This window comes from Carassius carassius, chromosome 9 (genome assembly GCF_963082965.1).
Source record: "Carassius carassius chromosome 9, fCarCar2.1, whole genome shotgun sequence".
Taxonomy (NCBI): Eukaryota; Metazoa; Chordata; class Actinopteri; order Cypriniformes; family Cyprinidae; genus Carassius; species Carassius carassius.
In genome coordinates, this window is record NC_081763.1 from 9,515,028 (window position 1) to 9,531,259 (window position 16,232).

The 16,232-nt window shown below is 49.5% G+C and overlaps 1 long non-coding RNA gene across 2 annotated transcripts; it reads right to left on the reverse strand.

Annotated features, from left to right (window-relative positions):
* Positions 1–10,530: 10,530 nt before the first annotated feature.
* Positions 10,531–12,579, reverse strand: LOC132148526 (uncharacterized). 2 transcript variants are annotated; one of them, XR_009434930.1, is made up of 2 exons: positions 12,035–12,579; positions 10,531–10,850 (listed from the first exon to the last, which is right to left on the reverse strand). It is a non-coding gene; the product is annotated as an uncharacterized LOC132148526 (long non-coding RNA). The 2 variants fall into 2 exon arrangements; XR_009434929.1 differs by lacking the exon at positions 12,035–12,579 and adding an exon at positions 11,435–11,722.
* Between the last annotated feature and the right edge of the window lie 3,653 nt (positions 12,580–16,232).

The following is a 16,232-nucleotide window of genomic DNA, read 5'->3' on the forward strand; positions in this document are numbered from 1 at the left end:
GCACTTGCTGTTCTTAATTTAAAGTCACTTAAAGTCAGCTGTATTTGTTAACATTAGTGAACTAACAAGAACAAACAACGTACCTTAACTAACCAACTTTAATAAATACTGTATCAAATGTATTGCTCATAGTTAATGTTAGTTAATATGTCACACCCAGGGGCTGGCTATGCTTTAACGAAGCCACACCCCTTCTCAACTTCCACCTCGAGGAGGTCCCCAAACCCGACCCAATGGCCAAACAACACGAGAACAAGTAAGTGATAAAACAATCTTTATTTAAATATTTAAAAATAGCTTGGGGAATAGGGAAAGGGCAATTAAAACTAAACTCTGACTCGGCCCTCCAGATGGGCTATGGCCGGGAAGAGGTCAGGGAGCAAGGGGGCCACGGGGATCCGGGGCGTGGGGCTCGGGCCCCGGCCTGAGTCTTAGGTATCCGTAGCGCCCTCCTTCTTCCTCCTCTTCGCTGAATACAGCTCACGGTAAGTACTGGTTCACACAGTTCGTTCTCGAGGTGCCCACTCTCTTTCTCTTCCTCCACAGGCAACGGCTCTTCGCTGATTACAGCTCGCAGTAAGTACTGATTCACCCAGTTCGTTCCTTGGGTGCTCACGCTCTTTCTCTTTCTCCACAGGCAACGGCTGGGACACACAGGCACAGTTAGTTCAGCTTGGTTTTGCTCTCACCTCTTCGCTGATTACAGCTCACAGTAAGTACTGGTTCACACAGTTCGTTCCTTGGGTGCTCACTCGCTTTCTCTTTCTCCACAGGCAGCGGCTGGGACACACAGGCACAGTTAGTTCAGCTTGGTTTTGCTCTCACCTCTTCGCTGATTACAGCTCACAGTAAGTACTGGTTCACACAGTTCGTTCCTTGGGTGCTCACTCGCTTTCTCTTTCTCCACAGGCAGCGGCGTAAGTACAGGTTTCCTCAGTCTCTCCTCGTGTTACCCACTCTCTCTCCTTTTCTCTCCACAGGTATCAACTTGGGCACAATAGCACAGTTAGTTTGCTTTGAATGGCTCTCACCTCTGGGCTGGACACAGCGTACTGTAAGTACAGGGTTCGCTCTATTCCTCCTCGTGTTATTCACTCTCTCTCTCCTTTTCTCTCCACAGGTATCAACTTGGGCACAATAGCACAGTTAGTTTGCTTTGAATGGCTCTCACCTCTGGGCTGGACACAGCGTACTGTAAGTACAGGGTTCGCTCTATTCCTCCTCGTGTTATTCACTCTCTCTCTCCTTTTCTCTCCACAGGTATCAACTTGGGCACAATAGCACAGTTAGTTTGCTTTGAATGGCTCTCACCTCTGGGCTGGACACAGCGTACTGTAAGTACAGGGTTCGCTCTATTCCTCCTCGTGTTATTCACTCTCTCTCTCCTTTTCTCTCCACAGGTATCAACTTGGGCACAATAGCACAGTTAGTTTGCTTTGAATGGCTCTCACCTCTGGGCTGGACACAGCGTACTGTAAGTACAGGGTTCGCTCTATTCCTCCTCGTGTTATTCACTCTCTCTCTCCTTTTCTCTCCACAGGTATCAACTTGGGCACAATAGCACAGTTAGTTTGCTTTGAATGGCTCTCACCTCTGGGCTGGACACAGCGTACTGTAAGTACAGGGTTCGCTCTATTCCTCCTCGTGTCATTCACCTCTCTCTCCTTTTCTCTCCACAGATATCAACTTGGGCACAATAGCACCGTTAGTTTGCTTTGAATGGCTCTCACCTCTGGGCTGAACACAGCGTACTGTAAGTACAGGTTTCCTCTGTTTCTCCTTGTGTTACTCACTCTCTTTCCTTTCCTCTCCACAGGTATCAACTTGGACACAAAACACAGTTACTCTGCTTTGGATGGCTTTCACCTCTGGGCTGGACACAGCGTACCGTGCTATCTCCGGAGATCTGAAGCACGCTCACAACATATACTGTACTGAACTAGGCTAGGGCCAGCAATCTCCTTGTCCTCCCACGCCGAAGTGCGTGAAGGCGGGGGTTTATCTGACAGGACACACGGCAATACACAGCAGCCCACAGCAATATACAACACCACGTCAAAATTATAGGTTTTCACAGCACGAAGACTCACCCACCACACTCAGTGTACGGAAAGGACACCCGTCTTCCTTCACTTCGCTTGGTTCGGATCTGGCGATGGAATATGCGGCCTAGCTAGTGATGTCGTCGTTGCGACTACTTCAATAAGTATTCCTTCGGCTCTCCCACCACACTATATTAGGGGTAGGGCCACCCTCCTCCTCCTGGAGAGATCTACACAACGCCAGGTCGATATACAGGGCACTTTCGACTGGCTCTTAGTACTCACATCAATGCCACTTCCAATCCCCTTTTTCACGTCGTCTCAGTTCGCCGTATAATCTGTTCACTTCTCAACCTTTAAGGTTCGCGATGTCTTCACAATCATACAATTCCAGCCTGAGGGAGAGAGAGAGTTAGACAGCTACCAGCAGCGTACCAAGACGGGCACAACCCAGTGCTTCACACACACCAAAAAGAGCTTCCCAGACTGTGAAATAACTTGGCCTTAAGTACTGCCTTGTCCAGCGTATCCTCCAATCACCAACCGCTGTCCCTAACTAGGCACAGGTGCATCGAATTCCCTGATTTTCCTTCTTACGGCGCTACCGGAAGTTCCGGTGTTCTGTTTTTCCGGTCCGGGCGGAAACACTTCCGGGCGGAACCCAACTTCCCGAATTTTGGTTCCGCCCCTAAAGATCGTCACCTTGTGACATCCTCCCCCGCCAATCCGTTCTAGTCCCTAGAACGTCCTCGGGCTGTCCACTCCCCATAGCGGGCAGGGGGTCGGCCTCGGTTCTCTCGCTGGGATCGTCTCACTGGTGAATCGGGCTCAGCTTGTTCAGGGGCTGCTTCTGGTTCTCTCGGGGCGATCGGGGGTGGTGCCACCACGGGTCTCCCTGGTACCACAGCCCAACCTTCAATCCAGGGGGCCGCTGGTACAGGTTCCGTGGGGACTTCTTCCACGGCTTCAGGGTAGTTAGGGCATGGGCGAATCATGTTCCGGTGCACCACACGGTCGGGGCCTGACTTCCCTTCTGGCCGGATGGTATAGACCGGCTGCCCCGGCCTCTGCTGCCGGCAGACTACATAAGGGGTGGCCTCCCAACGGTCACTCAGTTTCCCCTTCCCCTGCCGCCGATTATCTCTCACCAACACCCTCTCTCCTGGCAGTAGAGGGGCTTCTCTAGCAGTCCGATCATACAACCGCTTACTTTTCTCTCCTGCCGTCTGTATCCTTTTCGACACCTGCTCGTAGGCGAAATGCAAGCGCTGGTGATGGCGCCCCACCCACTCCGTTACACTTGCTTCCTCTTGGTCGGCTATCACTCCTAGGACCAGGTCAGTAGGCATTCGTATGTGTCTGCCAAACATCAGGTAAGTGGGAGCGTAACCCGTAGTACTATGTATACTGTTGTTATAGGCCTGTAGGAGGTTTGGCAAGGCACTCACCCAATCGTCCTGCCGTTGTTGGTCCAAGGTCCCCAGCAGCCCCAATAGGGTCTGATTGAATCTCTCACAGCCGCCGTTCCCCTGAGGATGATACGAAGTGGTGTGAGTTTTCGTGCAACCGTACAACTGGCATAGTTCTCTAATTACCCTGGACTCAAAGTTGGCTCCTTGATCGGAGTGCAGATACTCCGGGCATCCGAACGTCTGGAAGACGGCCCGCCATAAAACTGTAGCGGTGGTGGTTGCAGTCTGGTCGAGGGTGGGGATAGCCCAAGCGTACTTTGTGAACAAATCCGTTATTACCAAGATGTTCTGGTAGCGATCTCGTGGTCGGCCCAGTGTCAAGAAGTCCATAGCCATGATATGAAGGGGGGCCTTCGCATGGATGGGTACCATTGGCGCTCGGACCTCCCGTCTGGACTTAAACAATATGCATCTCGGGCAAGCTTGAATTAGGGCGTGCACCGATGCCTCTAGCCCGGGCCAAAAGAAGAATCTCCTAAGCAGGGACACGGTCCTCTCCTGTCCCTGATGCCCCAACTGGTTGTGGTACGCCGAAACTAAAGCCGTTACCTCATCTGCGGGTACCACGATCTGGCGTACTTCTTCGCCCAACTTCGGGTCACTGACCCTTCTGCACAAAACGCCATCTCTCAGCTCCAGCCTGTCCCATTGCCCCAGCAGCCTCCTCCCAGTATCCGTCTGGGCTAACCTCTCCGCTGGCGTCAGCCGTCGGCCCTGTTCCAGCCATTCTCTTACCAGCCGCACATCTTGATCCCTGGCCTGTCTCTCCCTCCACCGACGGGGATCCCATCCCCAGTTCTCAGGCACGGCCTCTTGTCTGCTGCCTGGTGCCTCTACTGCTCCTACCATATAGCCCTCCTCCGGGCTGGCCCCTCCGGGGCCTTCCGCTTCGGGCAGCCTTGAGAGGGCGTCCGCGTTCGTGTGTTCACGCCCTGGTCGGTACTGTAGTTGATAGTCAAAGTTGGCCAGTTGGGCCACCCACCGCTGCTCCACGGCTCCCAGCTTCGCCGTCTGCAAGTGTACTAAGGGGTTATTGTCTGTAATGATCGTCACCTTGGCACCCCAGAGGTAGTCTTTAAATTTCTCACTTAGGGCCCACTTCAACGCCAGCAGCTCCAATTTGAAAGAACTATAGTTCGCATCGTTCCTCTCGGCTGGGTGGAGGCTCCGGCTGGCGTACGCGATGACCCTCTCAACTCCGTCCTGCCGTTGAGCCAACACCGCTCCCAGCCCGAGATTGCTGGCATCTGTATACAAAAGGAATGGTTTTGTGAAATCTGCGTATGCCAAGATAGGGGCCTGTAGCAGCTCCTGCTTCAATGTCTGGAACGCCGACTCACAATTTGCATCCCAGTCTACGTTGGGCGACCCCCGGCCCCGGTTACGACCTGTGCCAACCAGCAACTGATTAAGGGGTTTAGCAATTTTTGAAAAGTCCTTTATGAAACGCCTATAGTATCCCACAAATCCTAAAAAGGATCGCACTTGCCTCACTGTCCTCGGGGCCTTCCAGTCCTTCACGGCCGATACCTTTCCAGGATCTACGGACACTCCAGCCGCACTGACCACGTGGCCCAGAAAGTTGACTTCTCTCCGTAGTAAGTGACACTTATTGGGCTGTAGTTTCAATCCGTACTTCTCCATGGCCCGAAAGACTTCCTCGAGGTGCCTCAGGTGTGAATCAAAATCTGGGGAGTAGACAATCACATCATCCAGGTAAACTAATACTGACTCCATTAACTGACCTCCCAAGCACCGCTGCATCAGCCGCTGGAAGGTGGCCGGAGCGTTACAGAGCCCGAAAGGCATCCGGTCCCATTCAAATAGTCCAAACGGGGTTGTAAAGGCAGTCTTCTCCCGGTCTGCTTCGGCCACCTGCACCTGCCAGTAGCCACTGGCCAAATCTAGGGTAGAGTACCATGCCGACTGCGTGAGGCTGGCAAGCGAATCTTCGATCCGTGGCAAAGGGAAAGCGTCTTTCTTAGTCACGAGGTTCAGCTTACGGTAGTCCACGCAGAATCTCCAAGCCCCCGTCTTCTTTTGCACCAGCACTATGGGGGCCGCCCACGGGCTGCTGCTTTCCCTAACAACTCCTTGCTTCAGCATGCCTTGCAGGAGTGTACGTACCTCGGTATACAAAGTGGGCGGAATTGGGCGATACCTCTCCCGGCTGGGCCCTGCATCCCCGGTAGGTATATGATGTTGTACCACCTGGGTGCATCCGTAGTCTTCATCGTGGGTGGCGAACACATGCTGCCATCTCCGAAGGAGGGCCTGTAACTTCTGTGTCTGTGCCTGCTCTAAATCCTCCCCTTGTAACGACTCACCCGCCAGGTGGCTCGGCACACTCCTCTCCATACCACCCCATGGGGTGTCTACTTGTGTCAGGGCCACCTCGATGACAGTGGGGCACACCTGACGAAAACTAATATCCCTCTCTTCCCTTACTTGGTGGGATGTAACCGTTGTCAGACGGGCTAATCGTTGGTGCCGATGTAGTTGCACCGCGTATGGATGTACATTCCGTATCCTCACGGGGACTCTCCCCCGCCGGACCGTCGATAGTCCTCGTGCCACTTCCACTTGTGGACAATCCACATGGGGCTCCACCAGCACCCACTCTTCTGGGCCCGCTCTTCGGGGCGGTACTCGCGCCCACACAACAGCCTCACTTTTTGCGGGGACAGACAAAGCAAAACGACACATCACTCTTCCTACCTCTTCCTGTTCCCTGCGGACTTGGCTCATTTGCACCCTTCGACAGTCAGCTACCACACACTCCCACTTGGGCCTCTCTGCAGGTGGTATCTTCGATACGGGCCTAGCCCGAAATAGCTCTTCCCAGCAATCAGCGAGGACATTCATGCCCAACAGGGCTCGATGTGCACCCAGACAATGGTCTTGCACGATAATCACACCTTTCTGGGGGACCATCACTCCGTGAACCTCTAGGTCCGTCAATCGGTAGCCAATATATGGGATGTCGAGGCCGTTTGCGCCCTTCAGAGTAAGCCAGGGGGCCTCCGCCCCTGGTGCCCCTTGTTTCCCAAACACTTCTTCGGATAAACTCTCAGCAAACAACGTCACTTGGGAGCCTGTGTCTACCAGGCATTGAATCTCCTTGCCGCACACTCTCACCTTCGCCACGGGGCTACGCCCAATCATCTGGCTCCTAGAGCCATATCCTCTTCCAGGGTCTTCTCGAGGGGTCCCGGCCACACGACCCACAGTGGCCGGCCGACCTAAAAACCCCCTTCTGACGCCCTGCGGGGCCCACACTGGCGGCTATAGTGACCTGGTTTGCCACAGCGGTTGCAGATGGGTCGCCCTTGCTCGTCCCATTCGAAACGGGGCCGGTTAAAGTGGTTCGGGCGCCTGAACGGCTCTCGGCCTCCCTCTGAGTACACTCGGTCTCGGGGCGCCGGCCGTGGTTCCTCCCGCGCCCGTCCTTGGCGCAATTCTCCTACGAGGGCTTTAGACAGTTCAGACATCTGATCGCGGACATCTTTCAAAAGTTCAGCCTTCAGTGCTTGCTTCCAGTCAGGGCCTCCGGGTTGTGCTGGTGCTACTTCACTGACAACCGCACACACTGGGGAACCACTCACCTCAGTCTCATCACCTTCCAGGGCCAGTGCCTCTTTCTTCAGATCTTCGAACGTAAGACCCGGGTCCCTTCGAAACTGGATACGTAGGCTCTGTCTCACCGGACCCTCCTTCAACCCCAGAAGAAACTGGTCCCGCAATAGAGTCTCTCCATCTCCCAACCCGTGGTCCCGACGGGTCTGTAGTCGGGCGAATTGCTCTCGCAACCTCAGGGCGAAAGCTCTAATCGGTTGGCGGGGGCCCTGCTTACAATTGAAGAACTGGGAGCGAAGGACAGCTACGGGGGTGTGGTCACCATACTGTTCAGTGAGGAACTGGAACACGGTTTGGGCGTTGGCTCTAACGGCTTCGGGGGCGGCATGCACCTCTCGCCGCGCTTCTCCATCCAGGGAGTTTAACACAAATTGAAGCCGCTGGGCTGCACTAAGGCCCTGTAGGTCGGCCAAGTACTCTAGTTGAGCCTTCCATTCAGACAATCGTACCTCGGATTCTGTCCCCCCATATTTTTGAATCCAGGGGCTCCCCATAAAAACGGGCATGGCACGGGGTTGGGCTGAAAGCCCCGCGTTGTCGGTCATTGGACGACCTTGGTTACTCAACTCGAGGTGGAAATCCTGCTGACTACGCCAAATCTGTCACACCCAGGGGCTGGCTATGCTTTAACGAAGCCACACCCCTTCTCAACTTCCACCTCGAGGAGGTCCCCAAACCCGACCCAATGGCCAAACAACACGAGAACAAGTAAGTGATAAAACAATCTTTATTTAAATATTTAAAAATAGCTTGGGGAATAGGGAAAGGGCAATTAAAACTAAACTCTGACTCGGCCCTCCAGATGGGCTATGGCCGGGAAGAGGTCAGGGAGCAAGGGGGCCACGGGGATCCGGGGCGTGGGGCTCGGGCCCCGGCCTGAGTCTTAGGTATCCGTAGCGCCCTCCTTCTTCCTCCTCTTCGCTGAATACAGCTCACGGTAAGTACTGGTTCACACAGTTCGTTCTCGAGGTGCCCACTCTCTTTCTCTTCCTCCACAGGCAACGGCTCTTCGCTGATTACAGCTCGCAGTAAGTACTGATTCACCCAGTTCGTTCCTTGGGTGCTCACGCTCTTTCTCTTTCTCCACAGGCAACGGCTGGGACACACAGGCACAGTTAGTTCAGCTTGGTTTTGCTCTCACCTCTTCGCTGATTACAGCTCACAGTAAGTACTGGTTCACACAGTTCGTTCCTTGGGTGCTCACTCGCTTTCTCTTTCTCCACAGGCAGCGGCTGGGACACACAGGCACAGTTAGTTCAGCTTGGTTTTGCTCTCACCTCTTCGCTGATTACAGCTCACAGTAAGTACTGGTTCACACAGTTCGTTCCTTGGGTGCTCACTCGCTTTCTCTTTCTCCACAGGCAGCGGCGTAAGTACAGGTTTCCTCAGTCTCTCCTCGTGTTACCCACTCTCTCTCCTTTTCTCTCCACAGGTATCAACTTGGGCACAATAGCACAGTTAGTTTGCTTTGAATGGCTCTCACCTCTGGGCTGGACACAGCGTACTGTAAGTACAGGGTTCGCTCTATTCCTCCTCGTGTTATTCACTCTCTCTCTCCTTTTCTCTCCACAGGTATCAACTTGGGCACAATAGCACAGTTAGTTTGCTTTGAATGGCTCTCACCTCTGGGCTGGACACAGCGTACTGTAAGTACAGGGTTCGCTCTATTCCTCCTCGTGTTATTCACTCTCTCTCTCCTTTTCTCTCCACAGGTATCAACTTGGGCACAATAGCACAGTTAGTTTGCTTTGAATGGCTCTCACCTCTGGGCTGGACACAGCGTACTGTAAGTACAGGGTTCGCTCTATTCCTCCTCGTGTTATTCACTCTCTCTCTCCTTTTCTCTCCACAGGTATCAACTTGGGCACAATAGCACAGTTAGTTTGCTTTGAATGGCTCTCACCTCTGGGCTGGACACAGCGTACTGTAAGTACAGGGTTCGCTCTATTCCTCCTCGTGTTATTCACTCTCTCTCTCCTTTTCTCTCCACAGGTATCAACTTGGGCACAATAGCACAGTTAGTTTGCTTTGAATGGCTCTCACCTCTGGGCTGGACACAGCGTACTGTAAGTACAGGGTTCGCTCTATTCCTCCTCGTGTCATTCACCTCTCTCTCCTTTTCTCTCCACAGATATCAACTTGGGCACAATAGCACCGTTAGTTTGCTTTGAATGGCTCTCACCTCTGGGCTGAACACAGCGTACTGTAAGTACAGGTTTCCTCTGTTTCTCCTTGTGTTACTCACTCTCTTTCCTTTCCTCTCCACAGGTATCAACTTGGACACAAAACACAGTTACTCTGCTTTGGATGGCTTTCACCTCTGGGCTGGACACAGCGTACCGTGCTATCTCCGGAGATCTGAAGCACGCTCACAACATATACTGTACTGAACTAGGCTAGGGCCAGCAATCTCCTTGTCCTCCCACGCCGAAGTGCGTGAAGGCGGGGGTTTATCTGACAGGACACACGGCAATACACAGCAGCCCACAGCAATATACAACACCACGTCAAAATTATAGGTTTTCACAGCACGAAGACTCACCCACCACACTCAGTGTACGGAAAGGACACCCGTCTTCCTTCACTTCGCTTGGTTCGGATCTGGCGATGGAATATGCGGCCTAGCTAGTGATGTCGTCGTTGCGACTACTTCAATAAGTATTCCTTCGGCTCTCCCACCACACTATATTAGGGGTAGGGCCACCCTCCTCCTCCTGGAGAGATCTACACAACGCCAGGTCGATATACAGGGCACTTTCGACTGGCTCTTAGTACTCACATCAATGCCACTTCCAATCCCCTTTTTCACGTCGTCTCAGTTCGCCGTATAATCTGTTCACTTCTCAACCTTTAAGGTTCGCGATGTCTTCACAATCATACAATTCCAGCCTGAGGGAGAGAGAGAGTTAGACAGCTACCAGCAGCGTACCAAGACGGGCACAACCCAGTGCTTCACACACACCAAAAAGAGCTTCCCAGACTGTGAAATAACTTGGCCTTAAGTACTGCCTTGTCCAGCGTATCCTCCAATCACCAACCGCTGTCCCTAACTAGGCACAGGTGCATCGAATTCCCTGATTTTCCTTCTTACGGCGCTACCGGAAGTTCCGGTGTTCTGTTTTTCCGGTCCGGGCGGAAACACTTCCGGGCGGAACCCAACTTCCCGAATTTTGGTTCCGCCCCTAAAGATCGTCACCTTGTGACAAATACATCAGTCAATAAATGAAACTTTATTGTAAAGTGTTACACTAGAAAACTAGGTTTTGCCTGATAGAGAAAAACTAGTAAAATTAAAAAAAAAATTAAATTAAATTTAAAAAAAGAAGAGTTTAGTAACCTTGTTTTAAGTGACATTAACCAATTAAGCAAACAGACACAGCTTTATCCACTAAAACATTTATTTAGCTTTCAGTTTCAGTCACCAATTCAAGTAAAAAGATAGATAGATAGATAGATAGATAGATAGATAGATAGATAGATAGATAGATAGATAGATAGATAAACCACTCATTCATTCATTCATTCTGTAGTAGCAGTCCATAGAACAGAATCCAGCAAACTCTTTGTCTGAATAGAAAGCTGTGAAGATGCCCTTCTTTCCAAAACCACAGTATCTACAGCATCACACATCTGCTGAGCTCCAGCTCCACTCTGCATGTCTTCCTCACATCTGGACTGACAGACTTCCAGTCAACCATACCTACACAAGAGAAAAACAATGTTGAGAGATTCAAACAAGAAGTAACCAATAAGTGGAATAAAATATCCAATAAAAAAAGAAGCGCAAGTGTCTGAGAGTGCAAGTCTGCAGCCAGCCCCTTCTCGATTATATTATAATACAACTGTACTACTGACTCTTCACGGAGTACCAAAAGTACATATGCTTCCTGTCCATTGTTTCTAAAAGAATGGAATCAGAAAAAAGTTGACTGGCACTCATACCACAGGTTATACTAATATTCACATTTACATTTATTCATTTAGCAGATGCTTTTATTCAAATCGACTTACAAATGAGGACAGAGTGGAAGCAATCAAAAACAACAAAAAGAGCAATGATATATAAGAGCTATAACAAGTCTCAGTTAGCTTAATACAGTACACGTAGCAAGGGCTTTTAAATAATGTAATAAATAAAAAGAAAACAGATAGAATAGAAAAAGAATAGACAACATGTTGGATTAACTTCCAAAGAGTGAATGTCCTTCGAGTGCACTTTGGGCGATGGTACAGTCAAGGCATGAGGATCTAATACAAGAGGCTAATCATTCAGAGTAAAGTTACTGACAGTGCTTGTCTCCATCTTCTATTGTTGACAATGTGCCTCTGAAGGAAAGTCAGTGTCTTTCTCAGGTGTGGTGGATATGCAATGTTGAAAGCAGAATACACACAGAAGGCTGTTATGAAGGCTTCATCAAGGCTGGTGCACTGGCACACATCTGTTCCATCTTCTGTCACCACACTGAGCCCTCGAACTATGATTGACATTTTACAGTCAGTATACATCAGGTGTATGGTAGGAAAGGTGTAGCCGGGTCCCCCTTTCATAAAATAAATAAATAAAAAGAATAATAACAATAATAATAATAATAATAATGAGAAAAAAAAGAAAACACTTTTCAGATTCATCAGATTCTGTTCCATTCTCTTTGGCTCAGACAGTGTAGCTGCATACACTGCAGAAACAATCAGAAGCTAATGTATAAGGTTCACAATACGATGCATTTCATGTTCTTGTATAGACTGATAAATCTTACATTGTTTTCTAAAACTATTGCTTTAAATTTTTAACAGATGGGCTAAAAGGTACAGAAGAATAAAATATTACCTGAAAAGATTTGAAACAAGATATTTTACAGTTGATGGGTTTTTTCTTTAATATACTCCAGCAGGTGTCCTTAAAGTATGTGTATTTTTTGAGTACATCCTCCACAGACATTCCTTCCGCGCATTCTCAGCGTCTCCAGGAGAATGTTCCTGTCGTGTGGTCTTTGACAGTCCATGTGTCTGGATGCGTTTCTGAAACTCACTTTGTAGCACATTCACATGTGCCTCAACAGACACTGAATCCTCCCCAACACAAGCTTCCTTCATCAGAACAACAGAAACAGATCATGCTTAGACCGTGACAGATATGAAAAACATCTAAATACTTACTGAACAAGGTGCTTTAGATATAAAAAATAATAAAAACATTGAACTTCATAAACATTAAGATGATGGTCAGGCAGTGAAGAAGTGGAGTACATTCAAAAAGGATTTAAATATCTGTAGTCTAGTATCTTCCTTACATTAACCTGCACTAAGTGAAAATGTAAAATTGATTAACAGTGCAAAAATAAATTATGTATATGGCAGTGTGCTTACATATTCTACAATAACCTGCCAGTGGAGCACGTTCTGCTTTACATTTCAGGTTTAGGGATGTGTCAGATGTGCTCAAAACACAAACTTGACTGATTCATTTTCATTTCATTGTCATTTTCCAGCAAATAAAGATTACAAGATCTTGTTACTACAATATTGTGTGTGATTATGTTGATAGAGATAAATCAATGGTTTAAAAACAATTTAACTTACACAGTCATTTCTTTCTATATTTCTCTGGAAAGGGTTCTTCACAACCAGTGTGTTGACAGCTTGAATATACTCTGCATTAGTTGGACACCTGGCAGAAAGGTAGAAACAAACTCTAAATTAGAGTTTTTTTATTTTGTCTAATCGTCTTCAGATTGTGAATTGATCATAGTACAGTTGTAAAAGCAGAGGTGGTAATAATTATTATACTTCCAGGATGTATTCTGTACTCTATTGTACAAAAAGGACGCAGATATAAACTATCATCTCTGAAGGATTCACCGTCGATGCGGTCATCGTTTTGTCTCACTGTACAGTACATATGTCTGTCAACAACAATAAACTAATTACTAAAGCTGCAAGATATAACACAAAGGAAAAATTATGATCTTATTGTAACAAACTTATCTTAATATACATATTTGTGGTATATAAAGTATAGATAAACGTATGAACGATTAATAATTACCTCACGTCTTATCACCGCCACCTTGTCTAAGGTAATTAAGTAAATGTATATTTACTGCTGATTGGCCAGCACAGTAAAACTCCTTTCACCAATGAGAAACCTTTTGCCACGCCCCTACCTTTCGGCACGCCCATTGCTCCAGGCTGCAGCTTTAGGACCCTAGTGTTTTGTGACAGCGCCACCTACCGTTCTTGATCAACACTAATTAAAGATGGAGGACGTGGACAGCAATCAGACTGTCAGGTAATCACAAGAGGCAGACAGGTGGTGAGTTGACATGAGATTTATTTTTACAAGTGCAGCAGAACCGGGATGCAAAGGTGAGTAATGAAGTAGATGATAACGTTCACTGTGACTTAACTGAGAGGTAACCCAAGTCTCTGGTTTAGGAGCTGGAGGAAGAGTGCGGGAAGGTTCTCAGAAGGAGGACGGTAGGCTGACGGCTGACGAACGGGAATGAAGGTTTCTGAAGGTAAGTGGTTTTTATCTTGAGGTGAGTAGCGCGGGTGAGTCTGTTGTCAGTGGTATTGACGAGGCCAGACGATGACTGGTGAGTGAGAGTGGTTTATAAAGGGTATGAGATGATGAGATGGCCAGGTGAGGGTGATTAGAATTCAGGGGAGAGTGAACGAGAGGGTGGAGCGAGTGAAGATGATGGCGTGATGTGACAGTACCCCCCCCTCCCGAGGCGGCTCTTGACGACTGAGAAGAGGGACGAGTACGGCGACGAGGTCTCCCGCGACCTCTAGGTGCAGGACGGTCCGGATGGTCAGAATGGAACTGGGTGAGTAAAGTAGGATCAAGGATGTCATCTTGATGAACCCAGGAGCGCTCCTCAGGTCCATAGTCCTCCCAGTCGACCAGGTATTCCAACCGGGGACCTCGTCGCCGAGAGTCTAGGATGTTACGGATTTTGTAGTAGGAGGAGGAGGTTCATCCGCCGGGGCAGGACCTGAGGAGGGAGGAGTGACAGGTTCAGTGTGAAGTTTGAGTAAGGATACATGGAATGATGGTGCAATTTTATACTCAGGAGGAAGGTTGAGACGATAGGTTACGTCATTGAGCTGCCTCTGCACAGTGAATGGTCCGATGTATCGAGGACTCAGGTTTCTGCAGGGCAGGCGGAGACGTATGTCCCGCGTCGAGAGCCATACCTTCTGCCCGGGATGGTATTGAGGGGGTTCGGTTCTACGACGGTCGGCTTGTCTCTTGTGTCTCCGCACTGCCTGCTGAAGGTGTACATGAGCTGAGTCCCATACCCTCTCGCTTTGATGGAACCAGTAGTCGACAGCAGGAACTTCAGATGGTTCACCAGACCAAGGGAAGAGAGGAGGTTGGTAACCTAGATCACATTGGAAAGGTGTGAGTCCAGTGGTGCTCTGGCGGAGGGAATTCTGGGCATACTCGGCCCAGGGGAGGAACTGGTTCCAGCTGTCTTGGTACTGGTGGCAATAGGATCGGAGGTACCGTCCAATCTCCTGGATCTTCCGCTCAGTCTGGCCGTTAGTCTGAGGGTGATATCCAGAGGAAAGGTTTACCGTGACTCCGAGGAGTTTGAAGAAGGCTTTCCATACCCGAGAGACGCACTGTGGTCCACGATCTGAGACAATCTCTTCAGGGATGCCGAAGTTTCGGAAGACGAAAGTGAAGAGAGCTTTGGCTGCTTCGAATGTGGTAGGTAATCCGGGCAATGGTATCAGCTTGCATGACTTGGAAAACCGGTCCACTACGACGAACACACAAGTGTTTCCGTTGGAACGAGGGAGATCTGTCATGAAGTCTATCCCAAGATGGGACCACGGACGCTGAGGAATGGGTAGAGGAACGAGTTTACCCTCCGGTAGTCTTCTGGGAGTATTGGTAACGGCGCAGACTGAGCATCCCTTGATGTAACGTGAGACGTCCTGGGAGATGGATGGCCACCAGTACCGTTGAAGGAGGAGTGAGAGGGTACGCCTACTACCTGGATGTCCAGAGCCCGGAGTAGAGTGTGCTGAGTCCAGAAGGCTGGTACGGAGTTGAGGTGGTACGAAGATGAGGCCTTCTGGACCTCCCGGCAGAGCGGGTTGAAGATTGTTAGCTTGGGCGATTTGGTCATCAATGTCCCATAAGATGGGGTTGAGGAAGATGGCTGGAGGGAGGATAGGTTCAGGAGGGTTTTCATCAGAGGATGCTTGATGAATACGAGATAATGCGTCAGCCTTGGAATTCTTGCTACCGGGACGATAGGTGACCGAATCGAATCGGGTGAAGAAGAGTGCCCAACGGGCCTGACGAGGGTTCAACCTTCTAGCTTCTCTCAGATATTCCAGATTTCTATGGTCGGTTATGACTTCGAATTGATGATTAGCTCCCTCCAGCCAGTGTCTCCATTCTTCCAGTGCTAATTTGATAGCCAGAAGTTCCCGGTTACCGACATCATAGTTCCGCTCCGCCGGGGACAGTTTTTTTGAAAAGAAGGCACATGGATGGAGTTTAGGAGGCTCACCCTGCCGCTGAGATAATACAGCACCAACTCCAGTGGATGAAGCGTCGACTTCAACGATAAATGGAAGATCGGGGTTGGGATGTACCAGTACAGGGGCTGTGGCGAACGCATCTTTGAGGTCGTGGAATGCTTGGATGGCCTCAGATGACAAGGACAGAGACTTCGGCCGGCCTTTCAGAGAGGAAGTTAATGGATTAGTGATGAGACTGAAACCCTTGATGAATCTCCGGTAGAAATTGGCAAATCCTAAAAACCGCTGAAGTTCCTTTACCGAAGTGGGCTGAGGCCAGTTGTGAATGGTTTCCACCTTCCTCTGGTCCATTTGTACTCCGTGTTGGTCAATGATGCAGCCCAAGAACTGTACGGATGGAATATGGAACTCACACTTCTCCAGCTTCAGATACAGTTGGTGTTCTCTCAGTTTTTCTAGGACTTGGATGACATGTTTGCGGTGTTCAGAGAGTGAAGAGGAGTAGATTAGAATGTTGTCAATATATACTATGACAAACCTGTTGAGGTAGTTCCTGAAGACCTCGTTCATGTATCCC